Source organism: Thunnus thynnus, chromosome 5 (genome assembly GCF_963924715.1).
Source record: "Thunnus thynnus chromosome 5, fThuThy2.1, whole genome shotgun sequence".
Taxonomy (NCBI): domain Eukaryota; kingdom Metazoa; phylum Chordata; class Actinopteri; order Scombriformes; family Scombridae; genus Thunnus; species Thunnus thynnus.
Window position 1 is genome coordinate 29,697,695 of NC_089521.1, and position 26,693 is coordinate 29,724,387.

At 41.1% G+C, this 26,693-nt stretch overlaps 1 protein-coding gene and 1 long non-coding RNA gene across 2 annotated transcripts in view; one reads left to right on the forward strand and one right to left on the reverse strand.

Moving 5' to 3' along the window:
- The window catches only part of poc1b (POC1 centriolar protein B), a 50,255-nt gene that overhangs the window by 15,478 nt on the left and 8,084 nt on the right, over window positions 1-26,693 (reverse strand). The window lies entirely within an intron of this gene.
- On the forward strand, window positions 23,296-24,724 carry LOC137183502 (uncharacterized). The gene is made up of 2 exons (XR_010928479.1): window positions 23,296-23,469; window positions 24,181-24,724. It is a non-coding gene; the product is annotated as an uncharacterized lncRNA (long non-coding RNA).

Below are 26,693 nucleotides of genomic sequence, written 5' to 3' on the forward strand. Positions count from 1 at the left end.
GTGTCTGCCTATGATCTGGTGTCTGTGTGCCCGGGTTTTAAGAGGACACTCCACCCGCTTATATAATAACATCATGCCAAAGATGAGTCATCATTGTGGGACACAGAGGTTAAGCTTCCTGCAGATCCCATAAAAAGCGGCGATGCTGTCATGTTAGGGACGTAACAGATAAACATACACAAACACAAGGACACAGAAACACATCTACACACACAAACACAGATCCACGAACCGACACACACTTTCATGCATGAGTCAGATGAGTAGCAGCAGTACTGTTAAATATATATTTCACTAATGTGCTACTTTATCATTAAGCGGGTCCCAATTTTATTTGTATCTCTTGCAAATAATAGCCTGTGCACCACCATGCAGGTGACATGATCCACATTCCTGCCAACAGGAGAGGGTCGTATAAATGAATTACAGTGGCAGGGAAGAACACAACTGTTAATGATGCAGGTTCAATTTTTTTTTTTTTTAATCTGCTTAACAAATGTTTTATGAAGAAGGGAATGCATTCAACATGTTTGTTGGAGGATACACATAATGCTTTACGGTAAGCAACACTGAAAAACTTCACAGGTTAGCTTCAATAATGTCGTTGCTAAGATCCGGGGGCGCTCCAAGTCCACCGTGAAATGCCACATGAGCAATCAAACAGGTTTTGAACAAATTCACAGCCGTATTATCTAAACCACTTGTAGGATGAGCCTACATGTCCACCACTTGAACTAAAAAGTAGATCTTCACAATGCAGTAACAGCCTTATGCTCACTCTCACTTGCCATTCACTCAGAGGGTAGATAACTATGATCTTCACAAGCAATTGAACAGTATAGTTATTGCGACAGAGTCATATGAATGGTGTGTTTGCCTGTGTGTACGTTTCAGTGCTGAAAACAGGTCATCCGTGTAACAGTGAGGTTAGGCAGGCAGGCAGGCTGTGGCGGAAATAAACAAGCATATGTGGCAGTTTGGCTATAATGCATGAGAGCAGGAAGCTATTAACATGGCATTACCAGACCAACAAGGGGCAGGAAATTAAATTTGGCTGTCTCTGAGAAGGTTATGTCCCGGCCTTCCCTTGTGGTGGGTAATTGATTAATATAGCTTTCCACAGCTCCTGTGCTCCCATATATTTTCCACTTTCCATATATTCCATTCCATGATTCCTGCATGTTTTAGACAATGCAGACTTTTATCACTCAGCTTTGAGTACGGGCCAGATGTTTTTCTCGCTTTATAGAAATAAAATCATTTTGACTTGGATTAGCGCTTGGCAAAGGTCACTACAGCCGTGACAAGTGAGAGACATGAGAGTTACATTGTTCGCTCTGGATATGCAAGAGAAAAGATTCAGTTTAAGCGCAGCTACCGAGGCTACCAGCTGTCAAAACTTCAACCGTATTAAAAAAAAAAGTACCGCCATGTCCTCCCCATGCCACAAGAATGACAGAGGCGTGAAGCATGCTGCCTGAAACCATTAGTGTCACGTTTAATCAAAGTTAAAGTGTTGGCCATGTGTGATTTTCACTGTGTTTCTCTTAAGAGTGGGGACAAAAAAAGCTATTGTTTCCTGCTTCAGCTAACCACACAAAAACTAATGAGTTCTCAGGCAGTGATGAACATGCTTCGCAAATGATGTGTAATTGTGTATGACAACTGGATTACTCACAATTAACTGTAAGATACAGATATATCAGCAATATTGTAAAATCTCATATGTCCTAACACTTTTTGTGAAAAGGGAACTGTTGAAGATGTCATCTGAGTAAAATAACTTTTCTCCTGAAATCATAAAGACTTCAAAATGACATACTCACTCTACCTGTGGAAATATAAAAGCCACAATTATGTAGCTCCAGCAAAGGTCAGACATACTTTACACCAGTTCTCCTTAACTGCCGGCAAATATGACCTTACACAAACCTTGTTGATTATTAACGTCAAACGCCACTGGGGTCCTGTCACAGATTGAGATAAGAGGACAAAGTAAACATAACCTGCACTTACCTGGGCACAGAAAGTTCTACACCACGCAGGGTGTTGATTTTTACCTAAAATTAAATATACCAAGTGCAAGTTATAACAAGACACATACAGTGAGTAAGATTGGGCTCTAGCTAAGTCTTTGTTTGGAATCTGTAGGAAAAAAAAATCCCTCTAGATCCAGTTTTTATTACGATTTGACATTTAAGTGTTGACTGTACCTGCGCTACAAGTTAGTTAGGTCTTTGTCATCAGAGACAGAGATGAATGAAGAGATTAAGACAAAAAGTAAATCCAAAGGGGGGGGGGGGGGGCAGACAGAACAAAACAAACCTGCCATTAAACAAGACTGTTTGAGGTGGTGGGAAAATGTTTTCCTGGCTATATATCACTCTGCAAACACCCACAGAGCAAATACACTAAAGTGAGCCTGTGCTTTAGAGGCCTTAACCCCAACGGATGCACACATACACTATTACACACATTCACACCTGGGACATTGCTCAGATAAGATCACACCCATGCAAATACACCCACACACACACACACACACACACACACACAATTCCAGCCCTTATCCTGATGCTGTTAATTGTGTTTACCATAAAGTGCAGAGCCACTGTTTAATGTGTTTAACTTAAGCCAGTTTTTCTTTTTTTTATTTGCATACTTGCTTTCACCTGTTACACCAGGCTGTTGCCAGGACCTAGAGGAATTGCTCCTGCATTGAATATGGCTTCAGCTCAAATTCCTGTTTAGCCTTTGTTTGTCTGGATGCGCTGTGAAACAAGTTCATGTAAGCCTCCTCTACCTAAAATTATTACCGATACTCTCCTCTTTTAGTGCTCTGACATACAGTATGAAATGTGCCTCAAAGTAGTCTGAAAATGACACACTGGTCTACATTCTTGGTTTGTGTTTGTTGATGGGGTATCGTCTCCGGTTAGGAGAGGTGAAACGCTGGGAGTCGACTGAACAGTGTGTGGATTCTATTTTGTTCAGTCTGTCCGTGCCTGCCAGGTCGCTAACGCTAGCTATCTGCAAATATCAGGCTAATGTTTTGTCAAGAAACACAAACAGCAGGAGCAGATAAGTTCATAATGAACAAATGTTTCTGCTCTGTGCTGAAACTGATTATTAAACTAAAGACAGTTCATGGAGGTGGTGCAGGTCTTTTCTTATTCTTTTCAATTATCTAGCACATTATGTTCTGAAAAATGTGATGTTACAATCTTGCATTTTGCTGGAAAAAATGGCAAAAACATGAATTGACTGAAGTTTGGAAAAATAAAATAAAATTTAATTTTTTGGCCATATAGTCCACCCATAACACACACTTTGAAAAAGGGAAAAAATGTATATTTGATCTGTAATGACCTGTTTGAATTAAGAATTTAGTGTCTATAGGTGCAATAGGCCAGTCCACATCATTCTGATCTATTTCATGCTCTGTTGCCCTACCATTAAACTCTCCAATTGTTGTTCTCTTTGTTAGCGCAAAATGTAAGGCTGTTTGATGCCTTTTATAAACATAACTGCTTTACATTAATGTAACCACACTAACAGGTCTTAAGTTATCTGTAGGAACTGCAAATGAACAGAACCATAAACTACTTACTTGCCACTTTACTTGAAAAAGTGGCAACCCTAAAACACAGATTGCAAGCTGTGTAACTGCATGAAAGAAAACGACCTCATGAATCATGAATCCAGAATATGGCTGACATATACTGAGTTGCAACCAGGCACAGCTGAAAGATAAACGACACCAAGTGGGTGAAATGACTGATTTGCTAAGCAAAACAGCCAGTCAAACTCCCACAAATCAAACATTACTTCAACATGCTCAATCATACAATAGCTGCCAATAAGGACCAACTAGTACTAGACACATCACAAAAACTACAGCCGATGGTCAGCCACTAATGTGTCACAACAGTCCAACACCTGTCAATGGCCTTGGTATGTCAGAACCATCATGCCCTCCTTTATTCTCTTCTAAGTCACAAGTAATAAAATAAATAATTGCTGCTTCTCTCAAGTTCTTCTTGTTGTAATATTCTGTACCTATGTAGTGGTTTTGAGAGGGGAAATCCTCTTTTCTCTTTTAACTGCTCCTCTGGGAGGTCAGACATCAGGGTCAGCAGCAGAGCAGTACCCCTAGAATAATCAGTGTTTTGCTCAAGGACACTTTTGCAGGATGTTTACTGTTATAGGGGCTTGAACATGAAACATGGCGGTCCGAGTCCACTTGTTAGCGGATAGATATAATCAATGGTTCACATGTGGATAAGATTTCAGAGGGGCCTTTCTGCCTAAACGGGAAGTAACAGCCCTACACAGAAAAAAAAAAACAGGAGGCAATCGCATGACTTCAGGCAGACAGATTTAAGAAAATGAAGACCAAAAATGTAGTTCATCGACCCAGACACCAGAGAACAGGGTTATATTTTCCCCTTTGCTGGAACTTTCGGTTCCTTTCTTTCTTTGGCTCTTGGACATCCTATGAGTCAGTCAGCAACTCAAGTTCCTCACGTATCACTCCCTCATTTTTTCTCCCTCTCTCTTCTACTACACTTCCTCTTTATACTTCTGCTTTTTTCTCTATTACGTGCCAAGAAGCAGTGGCAGTTATCTGGTTCCCTGTATCTATTTGGATTGGCCCTACAATAACTGCTAATCATCCATGTAGGATGCCTCTGACTAAACAGCCGCAGACACAAAAATGGGAAGACAGTGTTCGTGACCAAGGTCTATTCTTTAGTCATTGTCACTGCAACAAAGTTAAACAAAATTTAGAAAGTTTCACAATCCCTGAGCTATGATTCATTAAGTTACACTCTAACTTTCTTGACGGCGCTTTCATCTGGTTATATTTCTCATGTTAGGGTAACAAACTGAGTTTTGTGGTGAGTGTCTTGATGTTTCAAAGGCACGGCAAACTTTCACGTTCTGTTCATGAAAAAGGAAAACAACATCTGAGAGGTTTCACTGTCTTATAAGAGAAAACCATGATTGCTTGAATCCTTTATGAAGCATTAGCCAAAAGTAAAAGGACAAACACAAGAAAACCTTGTTGTATTTAATCAATCTGAACAGCGTCTATGTTGATGATTTGCACCTCTAGCATTCTGCTAAATGAGCTTCAAATGGATTGACATCACACAGCTGACGTTCCTGAGAAAAGTCTCTTGTTAAAGAGGAAATGAAGCTTTTGCTGAGAAATTCAGTAACTCCTATCCTAACCAGGGGGGTTTTCTTCGGTTTCTTTCCCACCAGAGTCTCAAGTGGAGGCGAATCCTTTCACAGTGAGGAAGTGAATGAGCGTCATTGTGGCTTTGCATGGGATTAGCCCATTTTAAAGCCCCTTAGTAAGATTTACCCACATAATTCACATTTTAATGGACATTCCCACCCACACATACACATGCTCGCTAAAATCAAAATCCATGGCAATGAAATAAGGCGGCAGGAGGCTTACTACAAGGGCAGAAATTTCAAGGTTCAACGACCTCACTCAAGTGTAAGTATTGTGTGGGTACAATGAGAGTATTGAACTTATTGAAATTGGGAGAACACATATAGGCAGTGTTCCTGTTTAGGTGCGTGAGTATGAATATGCAAAAAGGCATAGAACAAATAATATTTGAGCATCTGGAAAGGATCCAAATTGGTGTTATAATCAAATGATACCTCATGATCTAATATCATTATGATAAGTTGTCTTTGATTATGATAGCACTATTTCCCCTATAATTGTACAGGCCTGGCGGGCCGCCAGGTCAACGAGAACCCCCGCCAGGCTAAAAAAAATTTTTTTTTAAATGCCAAAAATAATGCCATATATCCATTCATTCGGAAATCAATAGCATTTGGGAGCATCTGTGCAGCACTGTTCTGAAACATGAGTTAACCTCTATGTTGTTGCCTAGGGAACTCTAGAGAGTTAGAAAGTTAGCAACAATGGGTTAGCCTAACCTGAAGACGCTAGCCAGAGAAATAGAGAACAGAGAAATGTGTGGCTGCTGAGTCTCTCAACTTTTGTTCAGCGCACCCCCCATCCCCATCAGGCCAAAGCAGTCAACCTAGGGGAAACACTGGATGGTTTAATCACCGGTGAGATACAGTAAATTACAAAATCTGGAAATATAACTAAAATAATTGCTCAGAGGGAGCAGATACATCAGTAAAGCAGCCAAAACAGGAAGCAATCCAGGTGTAAAAGTCTGTCTTTGAAAAGGTATTTGTTGTGCTGTATATTAAAATTTTGGTTGCTGTATAGCAAGCACTTGGCGACAACGGCAAGGAAAAACTCCCCTCTAATGGGAAGAAACCTCAAGCAGAACCAGCCATCTGCCTTGACTGGTTGGGTTGAGTCAATTGTTCATGCCAGATAAAGGAAATTATATTGGAAGCGCTCATGACTTTCAAATCCCTTAAACCAAGAAGTTTAAACAGAGGTATACTAAAAATAGTAGAGTGAACAGAAAAAATCTAGTCCACAACCAATCACATGAGATTGTTGACCAATTACAGATGACAAATCTCTGGGCAATAGAAAACGAGGTGCTGCAAACACTTTGACAAATTACGTTAGCTACTCTGCCCACACATGTATTTGCATAACCACTATGTTGGGTAAGTATCCTGTTTTAAATTAGCAATCTGTTGCACTTCACTAAAGCAGAAGCAGCACTTGAAGAGAGTGTAATGTTGCTGTGGCAATTAAGTGAAAGGCATCTTCATCGATCATGGCTGAAAATGACATATTGGGCTTGCTAACTGAAATGTCAACAACGATCCACAGACAACTCTAACACTCACCTGCCACCCGTCCAAAATGCCAACCTGTGGGAAACACTGATAGCAGAACGACAAGAAAGGCCAGCTGATTGGGCTGAAGAGGCCCTCAAAGAGGAAGCAGTTAGCACTTCCACCATTGAGTTGCATGGCAGGCAGGGAGCACTGGATAAGGGGGGGTGCTGGGCTGCTTGACTGGCAGCTGGAGCAGTGGGGGGTTAGAGGTCATGCTGTGCCTCTGCCCTTCACAGTACAGGCAGGAGGGAGCAGGGAGAGCTGCCCCAGGCCCTGGCAGCCACAGGTGGGCTTTGTGGTCTGTCATCATGGGTTCTGTACCACCAAAATGCATCTCAGCCCACTTATCAGAAAGACAAATAAAAAGCAGGCTATCTCTGAATGTGTGTGGTCATATATTTCCATGTGCATACAGTATGTGCATGTCTGCATCTCCCAATCTGTGCTCATATTCATAATAGACAGAGCTTTTGTTTTTTATGTGCATGCAAGGATGTGTAAAATATCTGACTGGCCTTTCACTCTCCTCTATGGCTTAGGCCTTTTCAGACGTGGAATCTGTAAAGCCCCTTTTACACATGCAGTCTGTCCCTGAAATGTTCAGGGACATTTCCTGCATGGGTTCATGTATGAATGAGAGCAGGGATCAATATTCAGGGAAATCTGTACCACCAATTTCCCACCTCAAGACCTTGACACCTCAGGACAAGCATGTCAAGGGTTACGTTTGTCTGATGAAAGGCGTTTTCACACGGAGCGAACAAACCAATGACAAGACTCTGCTGATGACGTACATGAATCTGTGACTGTTTATAGTTGCCTTGCCAATGCTTTCAATGATTTGTCTCGCAGATTTGTTGAATATTAAATACTATACAAGAACACTCGCACTGGACAAAAAGAGCTCCTCGCCTGGCATGTTCCTAAAAATAATAAGAGATGTCTTCTGCCGTCTTCCATACACGTAAATCTGGCCTTGCCCCATCTTCTTCTTCTGTTGAGTATTACGGCGGTTGGCATCCGTAAGTGTTGCATGACCACCATCTGCTGGACTGTTCCTTGCCTCATCTATTCTGGCATTGCCACGGCATGTGTGAAAAGGCACAACACGGAAATGTTCTTGAATGTAGCTGCATGTGTGAATACTGAAAATCACTAGCGGTCGAAGAGGCTTAACTTTGAGTTCAGAATCAGATACTTATTGCCAAGTAGGTTTGTACATACAAGGAATTTGCCTTGGTGTTGTTGTGGTGTGTAACAGTCAAAAAATATACACAAAGTTAAGTAATCCTACATAATATTAAAAAGAAAGAATTTACAATAGAAAGAAAAAATATGTAAAATATATTATAAAATATATAAGTGAGAGGGGCTGCTACAGGTTTAAATTTTAAATATTAAATAGAAGAGAATGAGATGAATGTACAAAATATTGACCAGGAGTAAACAGTACTGGCAGTGCGCATTAATAATAATAATAATAATAATACAAGTGGTGTTCATATAACGCGCCATGTAAGATCACAGATCACAGATGTACAAATGTGAGGGTCCCGGGCCTTGTTGATGAGGCCAGCTGCAGATGAGAAGAAACTGTTCTTTTGGTGTGAGGTTTTTGTCTTGATAGACCTCAGGCTCTTTCTGGAGGGGAGTGTTTCAAAAAAAGTTTATGTCTGGGGTAGAAGGGGTCGGCCATGATCTTTCCTGCTTGCTTCAGTGTCCCGGAGGCATGCAAGTCCTGGAGGGATGGCAGATTGCATCCAATCACCTTTTTGGCACAGCGTAGTCTGCCCTTGTCCTTGGCAGTTGCAGCAGCGTACTGAATGGTGATGGAGAAGGTGAGGATGGACTCAATGATGGCGGTGTAAAAGTGCACCATCACAGACTTTGGCAGGTTGAATTTATTCAACTGCCACAGGAGGTACATACTCTGCTGAGCCTACGGCCACTGATGTTCTGGCTGATGATGGTTCCCAGGAAGTGGAAGGACCATAGCGTCCACTGGGGAGTCACACAGGGTGATAGGGGCAGGTGGGACTGTGTTCCTTCTGAAATCCACAACCATCTCCATGGTCTTTAGAGCATTGAGCTCCAAGTTGCTTTGTCCACACCAAGTCACCAGAGGGTCAGTCTCCCCCCTGTAGGCGGTCTCATCCCCACCAAAGATGAGCCCAATGAGGGTGGTGTCATCCACAAACTTCAGGAGCTTGACGGACTGATGACTGGAGGTGTCCTGTTGGTGTACATGGAGAGGAGAAGTGGAGAAAGGACACAACACACCGAGGCTGCCATCCACGGCGCCATCTTGATCTTGATGTGTCATCAATCTGTCATAGTCAGATCTGCCAAAGTCATGGCTTTTTGGCTTTCACATTGGTCTCCATTGTAGGAATGCATGTTTTATCGCTAGGGATAGGGCTACAATTCTCAAGCGATAATTGACTTCTGACAGTGAGTTTAGGCAATACAGGAGATTGTTTTGAAGATGGTTTATTGTCTTGTTATCTCATCCAAGGTGTGGAGGGACAGCAGTTCTTCAATTTCAGCCCTGGACCAACTTCCAACATTTGTGCCTTTGTTGCCAAATTCAATTTGTCTGAGCTCCAAGTGCCAAAGACCAAGTGCAGTCAAAATGTTGGTTATACAACGAAATTGTTGGAGCTTAGTGTGCAGTTATCTTCTCTTCAATAGTTGTTCCAAATCTGACATAAGACATATAGAAAATGTTACAGAAATATGAATGTGTCTTCAGTAGGCAGATAGCCAGCTAAACTCCGGAAATATTACTTGGGGGTCCTTTTTCAAACATGACACCATCATAAAAAATTAGTAGAACATTTACGATTACAGTGTCTGAAAGAGGCTTTAGATATTTTGTTTACTCTCCGTAAACACTCCGTCTTCTGTTTTGAGCCTCATCCTCTTAAACATCCTACTCTAGTGGCAGCACCGAGGGGTCAGATTAGAACCTGGCTGGAAGAGCTAAATTGGGCTGACATCAGCTGCTAAGACCTTGCACATCAAACGATGGGATGCATGAGGACCATGATAGATTTCCTGAGAACATGAGGTACCATGTAGTGTGTGGGTGTGTGTGTATGCATTTGTGGGTAACCCAGTATTCATGGAAACTGCAGTCTACAACTCACTGAAAATATCCATATTAGAACAGGATAAACATTAAAATTCTGGGGTCTGTGCAGTGTTAAAGAAGTTAATGTTCATGTGTGTAATGCACAGGTCATTACAACTGTGATGAATCAGATACAATGACCTTAAATCAATTCCTGCACACCATTGAGACTCAGGAATTGACAATACGCTGAAATATTACTTAAAATCTACCATGAAGTGAGATATGTATTAATCAGTCAAAGGTAAAGGCAGGGTTGTGTAGACGATTTGTCTAGGTGAGCTCAGAGCTGAGCAGAGCTGAAAGTGGGTGGTGAAGGTGGGTGCTTCTGAGAAGGAAGAATCTACTTTTTCTGGAGATGTGACGGGACTAGCTGGCAGAGAAGGTGCTTATTCTGTAACCCCGGTGACCTTCCTGCACTCACCCACCTACTCTAACATCATAGCCAGGTTCTCATGTAGGCGTTCAGTCTAAATAGCACAAGGGATGGTTACATCAGATTCTGTGTTTGTTGCTAAAATGTCTCATCCACTGCTGCCTTTAAGGCTGGAACAAAAGGGTGTCCAGGTTCTCGGAGTTTGCCTGGTTTTGTGCAGCCTTGGCACTTTAAAAGCTATATTATGGTAATAGAACTAGCAATTCCAAAAATACTTGTAGAGTGTAGTAATGCAGGAGCAGTTGGTTCAATTATCACAACATAGCACTATCATAAACTAACATTAAGCCTCTCTTCCAAAAATGTTAACTTTTAAAAATGTATAAAATATAGTATTATACCTTTCCTTGACTTTTACCAAAATGGTAAATTATGTGCAAAGCTGATGCTTCAGGACTAGGATGGGTTTGAATTATTTCCTGTTTAGCTTAGTTCTTTCCCTCACAGGTAGCTTTGACTTACTGCCGGAGGACAATCCATTGCATGTATCCTTCTCGTCTGCAAAACACAAGTCAGTCAAATTGAACACGTCTTAAAAAATCTGACACTGCATTGCTCCATTTTTGTGGCAACACTGAGACTCACTTCACAATCAAACATTTTTTAACAATAATAAAACTGACTGATTATATAAGATATACAATCAGCAAGACTGTGGCTTTGTACTTCTGTGTTTCAGTGATGTGGTCCACTTTACCAAGCACACATGCATCTAAGGTCAGCCTGGAAAAGTTCAAGAAGTGAGAAGACAAGGATATAATGGAAACGCAGTAAAACAGCAAACAATACGCCCAAGGCAAAGACATTAATGTGGGGTGTTGCACACAAAAGCTAAGAGCGGTAATCTATGATATATTGTATTCATTTGTTATTTTGAGGGGGAAATACATACTACAGCTTTAAAGAAGAATTTGCAGAGGAGTGAAAAGACTCCAGAGGTAGGAGAAGTCCTACTGGGCAAACTTCTGAGAACCGAGGAAAGATTTGACAGACAAGGAAAACATTTCAAACAGTGTAGCCCTTCTCGTCATTTTCTCTGTACCACCTCCACAAGGGCCAGGGGTTAACGTTAAACAGGCCAAACCTTTAAGCCCACTCTGTCCTGAAGCAGGTGGATCAACAGACTGACAAGTGTTTCCTCTTGGGCACTTGTAAACACCAAGGCTATTGTGCTCTATAGAGAGTGGTAGGAACAGAGGAAATGTGTTCTATCATCAGAGCCTCTTGTCAGTTCAAAAAAAGGCATCAGAGTCCAGCTGCTTTATATCAGAGACAGTAGGCCAGACAGTTTGGGAGGAGAGAGGTGTGAGGAGAGGAACAAAAATTAAGACAGGGAACAAAGAATAAATGGAGCATGTACTGTAGGAACAGCAGCCGTAAGATTGCTAGTTTGGGAGACCATAATGCAACCGGAAGGGTTCGGGTGGTTCTGTCAAGGTATCCCAGAGTAGGACATCAGAATCCCAAGCTAATTTCATTTTGGGAGCAAATTTTGGATAAAGGCCTACAATGAAAATGCTCACCTATTGTGTATAGCCCCAATACAGTGTCACTGTATGCTTTACAGCCCAAAATCACCAATGGTTCCAGATACACGAGCTCTTAAAAGGTGCATTCAGACTGAACACGAAGTGAATTTTTGCCTTGCTTTAATTGTGCAAATTTGACTGCTGGACTGGTGTTAAAAGAACAGCAGAAGTGAAGACATGGGAGGAAGTGTGTACATTCATGATGTGGAGTCACACAACCTTGCAATAAGCTCCAAATTTTTTGGATCAAGTAAACAGATTTTCAAACTGGATGGACACATTTGCACCACCTCTAGAGCAAACCTACATCTTTTGCTTCCACTTGCATCTTTTTATAGACTTGATATGTAGTTACACCACATCTAGAATTAACTTTATTTGTTCAGACAACAACAACTGCCAGAAAAATTCATGGAGGTGTAAAAACGTGAAGCAGCACACTGCTCTCAGCATATGCTAAACTCTTTGCTGAACAGGAACTACAAGTTTACCAGATGCTGTTATTTAAAGACAATCTGCTGAGGCAGTTGGCACACATTTTTGACATATTTGATAAGAACTTATGACGCTGCGTGAATTCAGGGAAAAAATTAAGAATAATTGGATTCAAGACACCTAATCCAGTTGATCCATGCTAAAATCAGGGACATCACTGTGTCACTTGTTGACCAGAGTTCGAGCTCCTGTTGTGTGTCACAAGATTACTGGATGCTTCTTGACAAGGGCCATGGCTGTCAGTTCAGACCAAGGCCTTTGAAGTGGTGCCACTGATTCACCAGAGCAGCAAAGGGACTTTCTAAGAATAACTAACTGTAGAGAGGGACATAAATGGGTGACTTCCTTTCATTAGGCTCACTTAAGTGTTCAAATATAGCTAGTCACAAGGGGACTTGCGACACAAAGGTGGCATGTGGACATATTCACGAAGAGAACTGTGGTGGGTCAGAGTGAGGACATTTATGCCGAGTTTGTTCCATTCATACAGTTTAATTCTATACAATAGGCTCTTTATTAATACAACATTCTGTCACAGTTCCTTCATAGGTCAACGTTGAAGATGTGAAACTGAGGGAAATAATTTAATTGTCATAGATGCATTCTGAGAAGCATTATTATCTTGATTTTTACCTACATTTTTACATGATCTCTATTAAGAATTTTACTTTAATGTAATATATCAATTGTCTACAGGCCTTTGTTACTCTTTTTCAATTTGTGGACTTCTTCTAGGAGGAGTAGGGTTGGATAAAGTTCATATTTTGTAAATTTCTATTAGAATTTACTTTTAATAAATCATTTTATTGATTCCAGCTCTTAACAAATCCTATTCAGATTCTTGTCATTGTTAGTTAAAAGTAAAGAAAGAGAGCACAACATGATCATGGTGACCTTTTACCTTTTATAGCAGATTCAAGCTGCCATTATCAGTAATTGTCTTGCTGCACAAGTTGAAACATTTATTTTTACGTTAGCTGGACAGGCTATCATTAGCTGATTCCAGGACATCATGACTACAACTGGAAGGAATGCTTTGTCATGTAAAATGGACGTCCTCCCTTGTATAAAATTATTTTTGCGCAGATATTAGACTTTGCTGCATCACCAGCTTTGCTCAGCCATATTGTAAACACTATACACATGTTGATACATACATGGTCTGCAATGCAAACATAAGCACAGTGGTTCCAACCTCCAACCTACCTCAGAACCAGCTCCTGATACCCAACTCTAGGAATAAGAAAAATGTGCACTTATATCACACTACAAACAAACTCTGTGAACTGACAAATTTAAGCATATTCCGTTAATGTTTCACATTCTTCCCAGCATCAGTACAATCAGGTATGAACTGTCAGGTAATACTATGGTAACAAGCAACCAACTATAACACTGACCATTCACAAGTTGTACTGTTCTTCTGAATGACGGTTACATAATGCTGTGCAGTTAGACAGAGAGTTAATACCTAAACAAGTATGTTGTGAACTAGAACAATGAACATGGGTGGAAGAATGGGTGGCAGTATACAGAGAAATACCAAAGCAGAAAGTGAAGTAATATACCATAAAGATGCTATTTTCCAAGGATATTTTATCTTTATCTTTGTGTCATTTGAGATGATGATTGTTTTTACCACCTGTGGAATTTTGGTGCTCTCTTAAAGGACATAATAGTTCCTCTCCATCTTGTAATTCATTCATTTTATCATTTAAGATAAAAGTGACCTAAAAAACAAGCAGAACTTGTGTTCAGGGAAGAAATGTTTTTGCCATATGGAGGGCTTACGTATATGTAGGACAGCAGGAGGTTAATCTTTCCGTGTAATCTTGACACATATCTAACCATTAGCATGACTCATATCCTTTTACCTCTCTGAGAAAGCCAACCTGGAGATTACTGGACATGTAAACAACTCAATGGGAGTTTGAAAAGAAAGAGTGACAGAGAGAGGATGAACAAAGATCAGTCGTGCTGATTGAAAGTGTCACAGAAAATCCAGCATTTGAAGTTCATCCACTGGTGATACTCTCATGAAAGGTAGAGCATAAAAGCACAACAAGAGAGCACAAAAACACCTGAATGGTTTTGAATATAAACTCCTACTAAAGAAGCCATCAGACACTTAATGCAATGCAAAAGTCAGCAACATCTTAACACAAATATTAAATCTTTCAAAGGCGGTGCCTCTCACAGGAAATTGCCAGCAACAGGCAGGTGTCCAGAAGGGAGATTGGCTTGAGCTGCATTGCCACACAAATGCCTGCTAATCAGCTTTAGCACTTAAGCTAATACCAAAAGGACTGCAAAGCACCTGTGGGAAACTCATTTGCCATTGAGAATAACCCCACTGCTAATTGCTAATTGTCCCACCGTAAGACAATGCAAGCTCTAGGCTAGCCCTGATCCCCCTCTCAGACTATGCTAGCGACCTAACTTTTCTCGTGTTCCCACACATACCGGGCTCACAGCCACTGCAAAACACTTAAGCGCCTTTAGTGGAGAACCTTATATCTGAACCTTGACAAACAATCAAACAAAAAACGATTATAATGAAACACAAAGCTATTAGTAGTCTGGATCTAACAATATGAAAACCATTTTATAAGGAAGCTAAAATCCCAGTTTATGGCATAAAAACCAAGTTTATATCTGATTAAGACAGCATGTTTTTCAAAAGATCAAAGAGGTAGAGTCTGGATACAAAGAGCCAAACAACTTAAGCTGCGTGCACAGTGGCTACTGTATTATAATCAGGGGTTAGATTGGGATTTGTTATGTGGGGGGGGCTGTGTGGTTTCAGGGTTGCCATGTGTGCGCATGGACTACAAAATCTGATTGATATCATTTGACAAACAAATAAAATATAACAAGGTGAGACGACCCTCTGCTTTGAACACTACAACGCTAATCAAAGTCCTTCTAGATACTGTTGGCGGTGTGCAAAACTACAGCTGATGACAATAAAATCTTTCAGTATGTGCACTCTCCTGTGTATCTGTATCAAACATAGGAATGGTGTTGTTACCACTAAAGGAGAGAATAAAAATACAAAGTAATATGAAAAGAACAGACTTTTTAATAGTTACATGAAACTGGAATTAATATACATGTTACAATATCATATACACTAAAATTGAACAAAGCCTTTTTCCTATGAGAGGCAAGGCAAAGACTGTAAGCTAGTTCCTTTTCATTAATTAATGTTATAGCTAGGAAACGGTCAGACTAGCCTGCATTACCTAACCAAGGTGTAATTTGAGTTGCTCTGACATTCTGCTCAAACCACAATTGTCCTGACAATGCTTACATAACTTCATTTAGGCCTATGTTCTCTACAGCTACGAAGGAAACGTGTGTTAGTCGTTGTTTGAGTTATTAAGACAGAGAGAAGTGTAAAAATATACACATTGTTGAAGATGTGCAAAGTTAAGCGTCCCCTGATGACATAGAAGAGCGTAGGCCTATGTGCCCCGAACATCCCCAACCCAATTTAACCCGATTATAATCCTCAACAACAATGTCATGAAGGCAAAAATGATAGATGAGCTGATCTACAGGCTGTTGAGAGTTTAAAAGGTCAATTTATTGGAAATGGGTAGCTGGTTAACGTAAGGCTGTGTATAGATTGACGATAAAGGGAAGGGGCTGTTGGGGTGGGAGTAGTGTATGGGTATAGGTGAAAAGATAAAACTAGATAAAAATCAAACCAGGAGGTCTTGTATGAATGCTTTTCAGATGCCAAGCCACAGCATGATGATACTACTTACAGGTGGACCTTACAACTATGTATGTTATCATTGCAGAAATAATTTGCTCTTCTGTTTCAACACTTCAAAGCTCAATGCCACACGGTACATGTTATAGGGTATTTTACGAAGGAATGCATGCTTGCATGTATTTGACTGGCCAACACAGTGCATTGCCAGGTGCTGTTGGATGGTGCTGCAGCAAAAGTTGAGTCAGAATCAACTTTGTCCTCTGCAGCAGCAATCCACCACCACCATGCAATGGCCTCACTATGAGGAATGAGGATTAAGCATGTCCCAGATCCCAAAAGACCTTTAGAAAAACAGTCTGGAATTACTATGCAATCGAAGAATGTTCCTTTAAACAGTACCTTATGATTAAACCATCCCAATAAATCACAACTCCAAACTCCAATTCCTTTTACAAAACTAGGCTAATCTCTAGTTCAGTCATTGTCATTTTCTTTTCCCTAAACTGGTCCATTCTGTAATACCTGGTATTATTTTTTCAAGGCACCCCTGATTCTGTAGCTTGCATTGTTGGTGATCAAATAATTTCTACTCTTTTATTTTTTTGTGATGGGATTACAGTCAGAAAAATGGAAATATATGAATGGGGAGGATTTAACACTGTAGGAGAACATTCATATTGGTAACAGACACCTTCCTTTAACCAAAAATAAAGTCCATTTAATTGCTGTACTAGAACAAGGTCCCATTGTAAGACTGCATATGAGAAACAGAAATAGAAGATAAACACAAAAAGGAAAAATGAAGAAAAAAGGTAAGTCATGACCAGATCGAGTAAAGAGATATAAAGACAGCAGATTAGATTTGGGAAAGAAAGGGGAGGAAGAGTGGATATATCAAACAATAAAAGCCCATTAAACCCATCCATCAGTGCGGCTGTGGTCAGAGGTGGGGGGATCCAGTTATCCCTCTCCGGGGAACAGAGAGATGAATGACTTCCTAACAGGTGGACTATGAGCTTAACAGGGAGGGGGTAGCAGTGAGGGGAGGTGGGGTTTAACCTGGGACCAAGGCAGTGTTGGGTTACAGCTGCACCTCCGGATAGAAACCATGACCCCGTGGCTTTCTCAACTCACAGGAAATGGATTTGTTTTCCCATCCTTTTCCCAGTAATCCTCCTTTCACAGACAAACGTATGGGTGTGTTGACACAAGTACATGAGGTTTCACACATGCAGACTACACATGTGTGCAAAGAAGATAAATGTACAGATGCTTTTAGAGGAACACAAAGACTAAGAGGGCTCCAGCACCTTCTTTTTGAACATAAAATGTAGATTCGGGGGTTTTATATAACCAACCCTAGCAGTATAATTTAGGACTGTTCCACAAAAGGCCCAAACACAGATCGAGAAAAATGAGCCATTGCTACTAAGTGCAGCTAACGCGCAAAAAACAGATGAGACAGGCACGACTATTCTCAACCCACCACCAAGCTAAAAATGGTAAAAAAAAATGTCATGACAGTCAACTGAAAGCACAGTCCTGTCTTAGCTAACCTTCGCCATAATCACTCAAGGTCTGCAGGTAGATGCCTCTCAATGGGAGGAAAAACAAAACACATTAAAAAAAAAAAAAAATTCAGAAAAATCAATAATTTGTTTTTCTGTGAGCCTGGATGAGCTGTACAGAAATAAGCCCGGCCGGCAGCAGAGCCATGAGGCGTCTGATCTGCCTACGCGGTTCACCGGGCCACATCCTCTCTGCCTCCACTCAGGGAGAAAATAGCATCAACGAGCAACACTGCCAGATATTAAGGTAGCCTGTTATTTCCACACAAATACACAATAGTGCATCCATAACAGGTGTCCAATACAGTTTGACAAACTTAAATATAGTGATTACAATTATTATAATATGTTGGCAGTCCACCTTTAAAGCAACATCAACTGCATTTTCAGTTACTGTCCATTAGTCTTATATAAATAACAAAGTAAGTGTCATTCCTAAATTAGAACACCTACTGGAACTGCAACTGAACTTCACAAACACACAGTGGAAAACAGCAATAATTGGCAACTTAGATATTGGTGTTGGTGTGCAAACATTGACGAAATCGTTCACAGATGTAGTATGTGAAAGGATGACTTGAGAAACTGTGATCCAAATCACGCTCTTCCTTCTTTTGCCTAAAAGACAGAGCATTAACAAAGGAAGTTTAATGTTGCCTTTTGTCAATATCTTCTTTAAAGGTTTATTGGGGCACACATGAAGGGATTGAAAAGAGAGTCAACATTATAAAGGTTTTTATCAAAAGAGCATTTCTATGGTGTGTTCAAGACATGGTCATCCTGTTTATTAAGCACTATGTGAATCTTGCATACAGGAGAATGAATGGACCAAACAAATTACAGGAAAGAAGAAAATCTCCAAACCAACAGACTGAATCCTTGTGTGAAGAGAACACAGTTTCAATGAGCAAGCTGGGAATCTTTAAAAAACATGAGATGATCACAAGGGATAGGCAGAGTACCGTGTTTTTTTGTTGTCTCTTTCCCTCTCTCTTCTTGCCAGAATCTTACAAGCAAGATGATGACTATAATCAAATCTCCTGTCTGCTCTTCTTTATCTCATCCAAGTTCTATTTTCATCTCTCTTCCCATCCTCCCCCCTCCCCCCATTTCTTGGGGCAGGAATAACAGCAAGCAGGAAAAAAACATAACACATCATCATTTGCCTTTCAGGTGTCCCGGGTACCTGTAATAGACCTGCTTGGCTATTTTTAGCCTCCTACGTGGACCAACTGTCAGCACGTTCCAAGAAGAGGCCTCTCAGGATACAAGCTGTACCCTTGAGAGAGCACATTTAGAGGGTTGAGGGTTGGTCGGATGTGGAAGGATGGCAGAGGTTGCATGCAAGGAGGGCAGTCCTTACGCTACATCCATACTAATACGTTTTGATTTTAAAATGCGTAACTTTTGCTATGTTTACGCTCAGTGTCCACACTTCTCCAACGTTTTTTAACCCCTAAAACTGAGACTTTTGAAAACATTGCTGACCCCATTTTAGTTTGAAAATTCCAGGATTGCATATTAGTCTGGACGGGCATGGGAAACTTTTGAAAATGATGACGCAGACACCCACGTTCGTTTCCTGATTGGATCTTATGAGTCACGTCTTCTTTCCCTGATTCATCACGCCCCTATCACATGAGAGTTCCACCTCATATTGGGTCCAAGCAAAGAAATCTCCGGTCTTACTTTTCACCATTTGCTGGTTCTTCCTCCGTCGTATTTTCTGCAACTAAGCAACCGACTGCAGAGTCGACAATCTGCTTCCTGTTTACACCAGTACACGCGTGCCCAGTGTACGTGAATGGTCATATGATATGCATTTTCTGGCGTGTTAGTATGGACAGAGATTATTTCTGAAATAGTGCTAAAATGCTTGTGTTGATGGAGATAGTTTTTGTTTTAAAATGTCGCTTTAAAATGAAAACGTATTAGTGTGGAGGTAGTCTTAGACTGAGGCAGGAATGGAGGTAAACCACTCAGATCAAGACTAAGAGCCTACAGCCATGTTTGTAGCTCTGTGAGGCTGCAAGTTCAGAGGATAATGTTGATTACAATTCATCATCTGGAGACCATGAATGTATGTGCAAAATTTTACAGCAATCCATCTAACAGTTGCTAAGATATTTCAATAAAAGTTAATATCATGGTGGCACTAGATGAACAGTCAGGGTATCATCAAAGCCAGTGGGATACATCATCTAGGCTCCATAGATATATGTATCAAATGTTGTACCAATCTAACCAATTGTTCGAAAATGAAAAACCAAACATGTCAACCTGCTGAGCAGCACTCGAAAAAATGTCAGGCAATCACCAAAGTCAGTAGGAATCATCCTCATGGGACCATGCGCATTTGTGCTAGAACCAAGCTAGCATGGCTAACAAAGTCATGATGTGTTAAAGTGAGAAAACTGCGGTAAACATAGAATTATATGATGGCAGGTGTATTATTGACATCAAATGATTTTTTATATTAAATTACTTAATGAATTTAATAGCAAAAGTATACCTGAAAGGACTAGATATAAACCAAAAATTTCTTGATACTGACAGAGGAAGTCACTGACTGACCTGATTTTTTTCATGCCAATATTTCACTTTCAAGAGCTGTCCCCCCAAAAAACAGATCCTGATCCAGAACGCCCTCTAGTTGCATGCTTCCACATGTCTCACCTTCATTGTACATTCAGAACAAAGCAGTGTGCAAATGACAATGACTCCAGGGACTCCAACGTCCTTGAGGACTGTAAAATACAGTACTGTATATTAGTCTTGAAGTTTGTTTGAAAGTAAGGCTGCAACTAATGATTATTTTCATTATTATCAATAATTTGTTGATTACATGTTTCCAATAAGCAATGAATCATTTAGTCTAGTAGTTGTTTCTGATATAAACAAATACTTTAACAACTAATTTATTGTCAGAAGATCTTTTGTCTCATTGTAATTAGTCAATTTGTTTTCAGCATTATTTTAAAAACTTCTAAATTGTTATAGTTAATTTGTGCTTCTGTAGAGAGGAATAAATAATTATGTAAATACTCAAAATTGTGGTGGTTTTACTGCATATTTAAACTGCAAAACAGAAAAAAACACTGTTTCCCCCATGAGAAGAAAACTCTCCTGATAAGAAATACATCGGCATGGCCCTCAAGCAACCCCCTACTTCTGATAAGTGAGTGTTGCGTAAGGTCGAGATAAAAAAGACAAGAGTTACAAGAGGAGAGAAAGGAGAGACAGGAAGGGTGAGAGGTGAGGGGGGAAAGGACAGATGGGAATCCGAAGAGAGAATCCTACTGAATAAGTGATAAGGCTTGCCCTCCTCATGTATTTTTGATGAGGAATATCAAGTTTTTGGACACTTGCATGCAAGAGCTGAGGGGGACTGGAACCGCCACAGGGAGTCTCACAGTATAACACAGCGTTATGGGACGTGTGCGGTGTTCCAAGACAAGTTTAAGCTTTGACTCCGCTGTCACTGGGGAGATCGGATGGTGAGGAAATGTCATGTAATATACCAGTTACACAAGATCCCATCGAATACCTCATTATACTTCATTAAGCGCGTCCTATCCGTTAGGAGGAACTCATAGAAACTTTCTGCTTTTGTAGCCCCTATAGCTAACATGTTAGCAAACAGTTGCCTATTTGCACATCTAGCAGACAACATGAGTATTTCATTGGAGTTGTATCGAATATTCTCTTTTATCCTCGATTTGAACTCCACCAACTCCTGAGAAGAATGTCTCTGTGTAGCTAAATGCTCGATGTTATTCACCAGTTGTTATATTGCTGTGTTGTGATGGGAACATGGCAACCTATCTGGCATCATGGCACAAAGGGCTCCGACAAAAAATGTATGTCACCTGGCAATAAGTTGTACTACAGCTTTTTTTGGTCGCTTAGCTTTTGCCACAATACAAGGCAACGTCATGCAAATATATAAGTGCGCATTACTGGTATAGTTTACCTTCCAATCATTTGCCAAGACAGAAGATGATTGTCGTCATGATAACTTTCTGGACATGTAAAAGTAATATTAAGTGCTGTGCAGTGTTCAGGTGTCTGGTAAGCTTTCAAACTCATGGATGTATTACTCAAACTAGACATGCTGGATTGCATTTCATCTTTTTCCTGGCTCCTCTACAAAACACCCACACTAATGCAGACCCTTGCATTATTTTTTTTTTTTTTTTTTTTAAACACAGTGCTATTTTAAGTCTGAATGTGGTCTACGTGCCAGCCAGAGAACCAAAACAATTCGTTACGGAGGCTAAAATCTGCGCAGACATGTGTAATTAGATGTTGATTCTCCAGCACTACAAGCGAACCCTTTCAACATTATGAAGTCATCTGATTTAATGTTATTATCAAAACACTCATTTAATGTCAAGTTAGGGTACATCATAATCATGCGGAGAGACTGATGGCCATAGTTGACGCTGCATATGAGTATCAGGTTTAATCCCGCATCTAACGTTTCATATCGGGTTCATGCACATTCTGTATGCATGCATTTCCATCTGATTAGGTCAGTATGAGAGCGAGAGTCAGATGATTCTAACAGTGTATGACAGAATACAGTATGAATGAACTTGTTTGATTGTGCTTCAGACTGAGTGTGCACGAGCGGGTTTGCCTGAGTATAGTGTAGTGTGTGTGTGTGGGCATGTGTGTGCATGTGAGGGTGTTATGTAGCTTCTGGGAGCCCTTGTCCTGGTGGAAAGTGAACACCCCCCCTCCCTCCCCTCCCCACCTCCCCAGAGCTATTACTATCTTTAGCTCGTTTCCGTCGTGTCTTGTCACTCGTGCTCTCCTCTACAGCACTTAAATCTGGTATCTAAACCTCCGGGCCATCCAATATCCTGTACTTCCCCTGCACAGGAAGCTAGACATGGGTGGGGGGGGCGGGGCCATCTGTCTGAATGTGGACATGTACACACTGTTAAATTAAACAAACATTTATGGCCTTACATATTCAAAGTTGATCCAAATTATACACCTATTCACACACGATGGAAAGACAAATAACCCCCCACACACACACACACACACACACATACACACACACACCCACACATACACACTCATACACACACACACACACACACACACACACACACACACACACACAGGTCCGTGAGAGGAGGCCTGTCGGTAGAGGACACCTTGTCTGGTCAAACTGGCGTCACAGCTATCGTCTGTAGGGACACGAGAGATGGCGCAAGTAACCAAATCTAACCTTCTGCTATCTAATCACCTCTTTAACACACAAACACACACACACTTTTGCACTGCTGTAGCTGTGAGGGCCGTTTATCAGCAGTGTTATTTTACCAAAATGTCGCTTTAACTTTTACCATCAACACTATATGGCTAATTTAATTAACTTTTACTGGATGTCTGACCTCAAACTGATCCTAAACTCATGTGCTAAAACGGAACTTCCACAGACTGTGACATCACAATCTAAACTCCAAACTAGAAATTCTTATTAACTTAACTATGTAAACATTCGGTCCTCACAAAGACAGGTACACCACACACACACATACACACACACACACACACACACACACACACACACACACACACACACACACACACACACACACACACACAAACATAGCACTCTGCTATCTTCTTGGCCCCATTTCACGCTTGCCATTCTTCATGTGTTTCACAGCTGACTTAATATCTGTTCAGTGCAATGAGTTTGACACTCCGTATCATTACCTACTCTCGCCTGCCACTCAACTAGAGGAAGAACTCAGGTAGGTGAACGACTGTACTGCATTTTGAGAGACACCCAGTCACACAATTCAACAAAGCCCTCTTATACTATCGTCATTTCATATATATTTTTTTTTTTTTTGTCAGGTTAAGTCAAGTAAAATGCTTAAATCACACCTCAACACAAGCGCCAAGTCCGAATCTAAACCGTTTGAGTTGTGCGTACCTTTGGGGACACTGTAAGAAAGCAACACATAGATTGCACCTATTCTTATCTGGACTGTTTCATTTTTCTACAAACAAAAACAAATGCCATCAAGAGTAATGAGAAAGAGGCTATAATCACATTAAAATTTCACACATAGCAATTTCAAAAAGTGCTGAAATGTTTGTTACTTAAAAACAAAAGACCGCCATGGCTCACCGAAACTGACATCAATTAAACGGTTTTTCACTCAATGGTCTTAATACACATTCTCTCCTAAAACTTCAAAAATTTAGTAACATTTAGATGAAAAAGTAGCCAGCCAGCCAGAGACAAGTAGAAAACAAGTAGGGGAGCGCTTAAAAAAATTATTTTGTTCTGATACAATCTGGAGGCCTCTAAATGATCTCTGAGACTCCCTGAATAAGTAATTTGGGAGCAACTGTCACAATGACATACACACTATAGCTTGTATCAGAAAATAACCGGATTATGTTACATTGTTACTGTGAAATTTTATTTCAAAAAGTCATATTTATGTTTGTAGATTGAGTGGATCCCAAGTAGAGAGAGTACTCAAGGACACACAGAGAGCAGCTGACGGACACTACGGCTGTTGGCACGAATGAGATAAAGTCACTTTACGGTGACTGTTGTGTCTATCAAAGCAGTGTAATGTCAATGGAGAGAGCTAGGGCACCACCCTGGGCCTCTCTCTGCTCTGTAATGACGTAGTGTTTGCTGATAACACTCCATTCAGAAGCACTGAGCCCTGCTTGTGCCGCTAGCTTACTGTAGAGCATAATGGCTAATGCGGAGAGAGAGAGAGAGAGAGAAAGAGGGAGGAAGGGGACAAAGACACAGCTGATGCCACATTGGTGTCATCGTGCTATAATTGACGTCACCTCCCGGTTCATACAAACTCCCTGCAAGTCAAAAAGCGTGCAGGATTGTGCTGCAATGACAGACAAGAAAGACAGACACAAGAAAAACAAGCACAACTACAGACAAGTTGCTCTTGAAGTAACTTTTGGTGAATAAGTTGACACATTTCTGCTCATGCAAGGTCATGCTTTAAAGACAAAACATTATTTATTCATTGTGTGTTATTATTATTATTGTTAGATCATTAGTTCTGCAGTAGTATTTTGGCAATCTTAGCAAGCAAGCTACACTGCATGGCCAAAAGTATGTGGACGCCCAAACATGACTGTAATATATAATTGTTCAGCATCTCATTCCAAAACCATTAGCATTAATCTTCTGCCATTTCTTGACTTGGCTTTGTGCACGGAGCCATTGTCATTTTAAAGAAGGAAAACGCATTCCCCAAACTGTTGAAGCAAAACTGTATCACTGTATGTTCTAGCATCAAGATTTCCCTTAATTGAACTAAAGAGGTCTAGCTCAAACAAGTACAGCAAAGCAACCCCGGACCATATGTATAAAAATAAAAAAGAATGTCCGCAGGGGTGTTATGTACTGCATGCATGATGTGGACAAACTTCTGTTTAGTGGTATTCAACTCAAAAGAAGAAGTACAGATAATACATAAGTGATAAGAGGAGATGGCCCTAAATTAAGGACACAAAAGTCAGTGATGGCAATGCAACCGTGAGTGCAGGAACCTCCTCATTCAGCCACCCACATACCCACCTCAGGCCATTTGCATCTCCCGTCCTTTCCCTTCCCTCTCTCTCTCTCTCTCTCCATTTGTCTGTCAGGCTCTCTTACCCCTTCTCTCCCCGCTTCCACCTACACTCGGACCCATTAGGGCGATGGAGGGGAAACATGGACGCAGGGCGGAAAGGGAAAGCACTCTGAGGACATCAACAACGGTGAAAGGAAGGAGGAAAGGAGGAGGAAATGACCAGAGGGGGAAGACGGGGGGAGGAGAGGAGGAAGAGGGGGGCGGGGGAGGGGGAGGGGGGGTAAGAGAGGAGAGGAGAATTTGCAGTGATGGAAATCAGGTGATGTGAGCTGACAGGAGGAGTAGCACTGGGGGCTCCCCGCTCTGAACCGATCTAAACAGGAATGACCCTCACACGCACACACTCGCACATTCACACTCCAATACCCAGTGACTCATGTGCACACACAAACACACCCCAGAAGCACACACACATACACACACACACATTACTTTGCAGAATTGCATATCCGCTGACACACTACGTGTACACACATGCAGGCTCATTCACACACTAACATGCCCATTGACTCAGCTGCACTCACATAAAAATACACAATACAGCAAGCTGCAGGGGGGGGCAGGCAGGGAGAAGGGATGGATGTCCAAAAATTAGTGAGTGCCCATGTGTGTGTGTGTGTGTGTATTTTCAGTTTTAACCGATTCATTTGAACACATTTAGCTGATGCACTAACAGTGAGTAAACAGGTAAAGGGCCGATGTTTAGCTTGCTATCTGTGGAAAGGAAAAAACTGATGTGTATGTATTAAATGCGTGTGACACCAGGGTGCAGTGAGTAAGTGAGTTAAACAGGCAGAACTCCAGCTAGTCTATTATTAGAGCTGCGGCTGCTACTCCCTGGTCGGGGCCCCCAGGGGCCCAGGCACCGGCACGTGGATTCCTGCTCTCACCCCCCCCCCCCCCCCCCTCCCCCCCCCACCCCCATCACTCTGATCTCTATTTCTCCCCCATCTCTCTCTGTGATCTCTCCTCCTCCTCCTCTGGCCCGGCGGGCACGGGCCTTTCCATTCAGCTACGCTCAGGCGATTCATAGAGGGAGCAAAGAGAAGCTCCTTCAGCTAAATGAAAGAGGAAAAAGGAGGAAGAGGAGAGGGAGTACATGCCACGGACTACACAGTAGTCTTAGAAGTCTTAGAGTCTTTGTTTTGCCGTTCTTACATGTGAAATGTCTCACTTCCTGTATGCCAGACAAAAAAAAAGAGCTACTAGACGCATTTATATTTGCTTTTGTATAAAAACATCAATGAATCATTTGAGGATATTTACTTTAAACAGTCCATTTAATGAGTGTCCTACATTTGACAATTTCCCAAAGATGATCCGAGTAAACCCCATCCATCTGATACTCT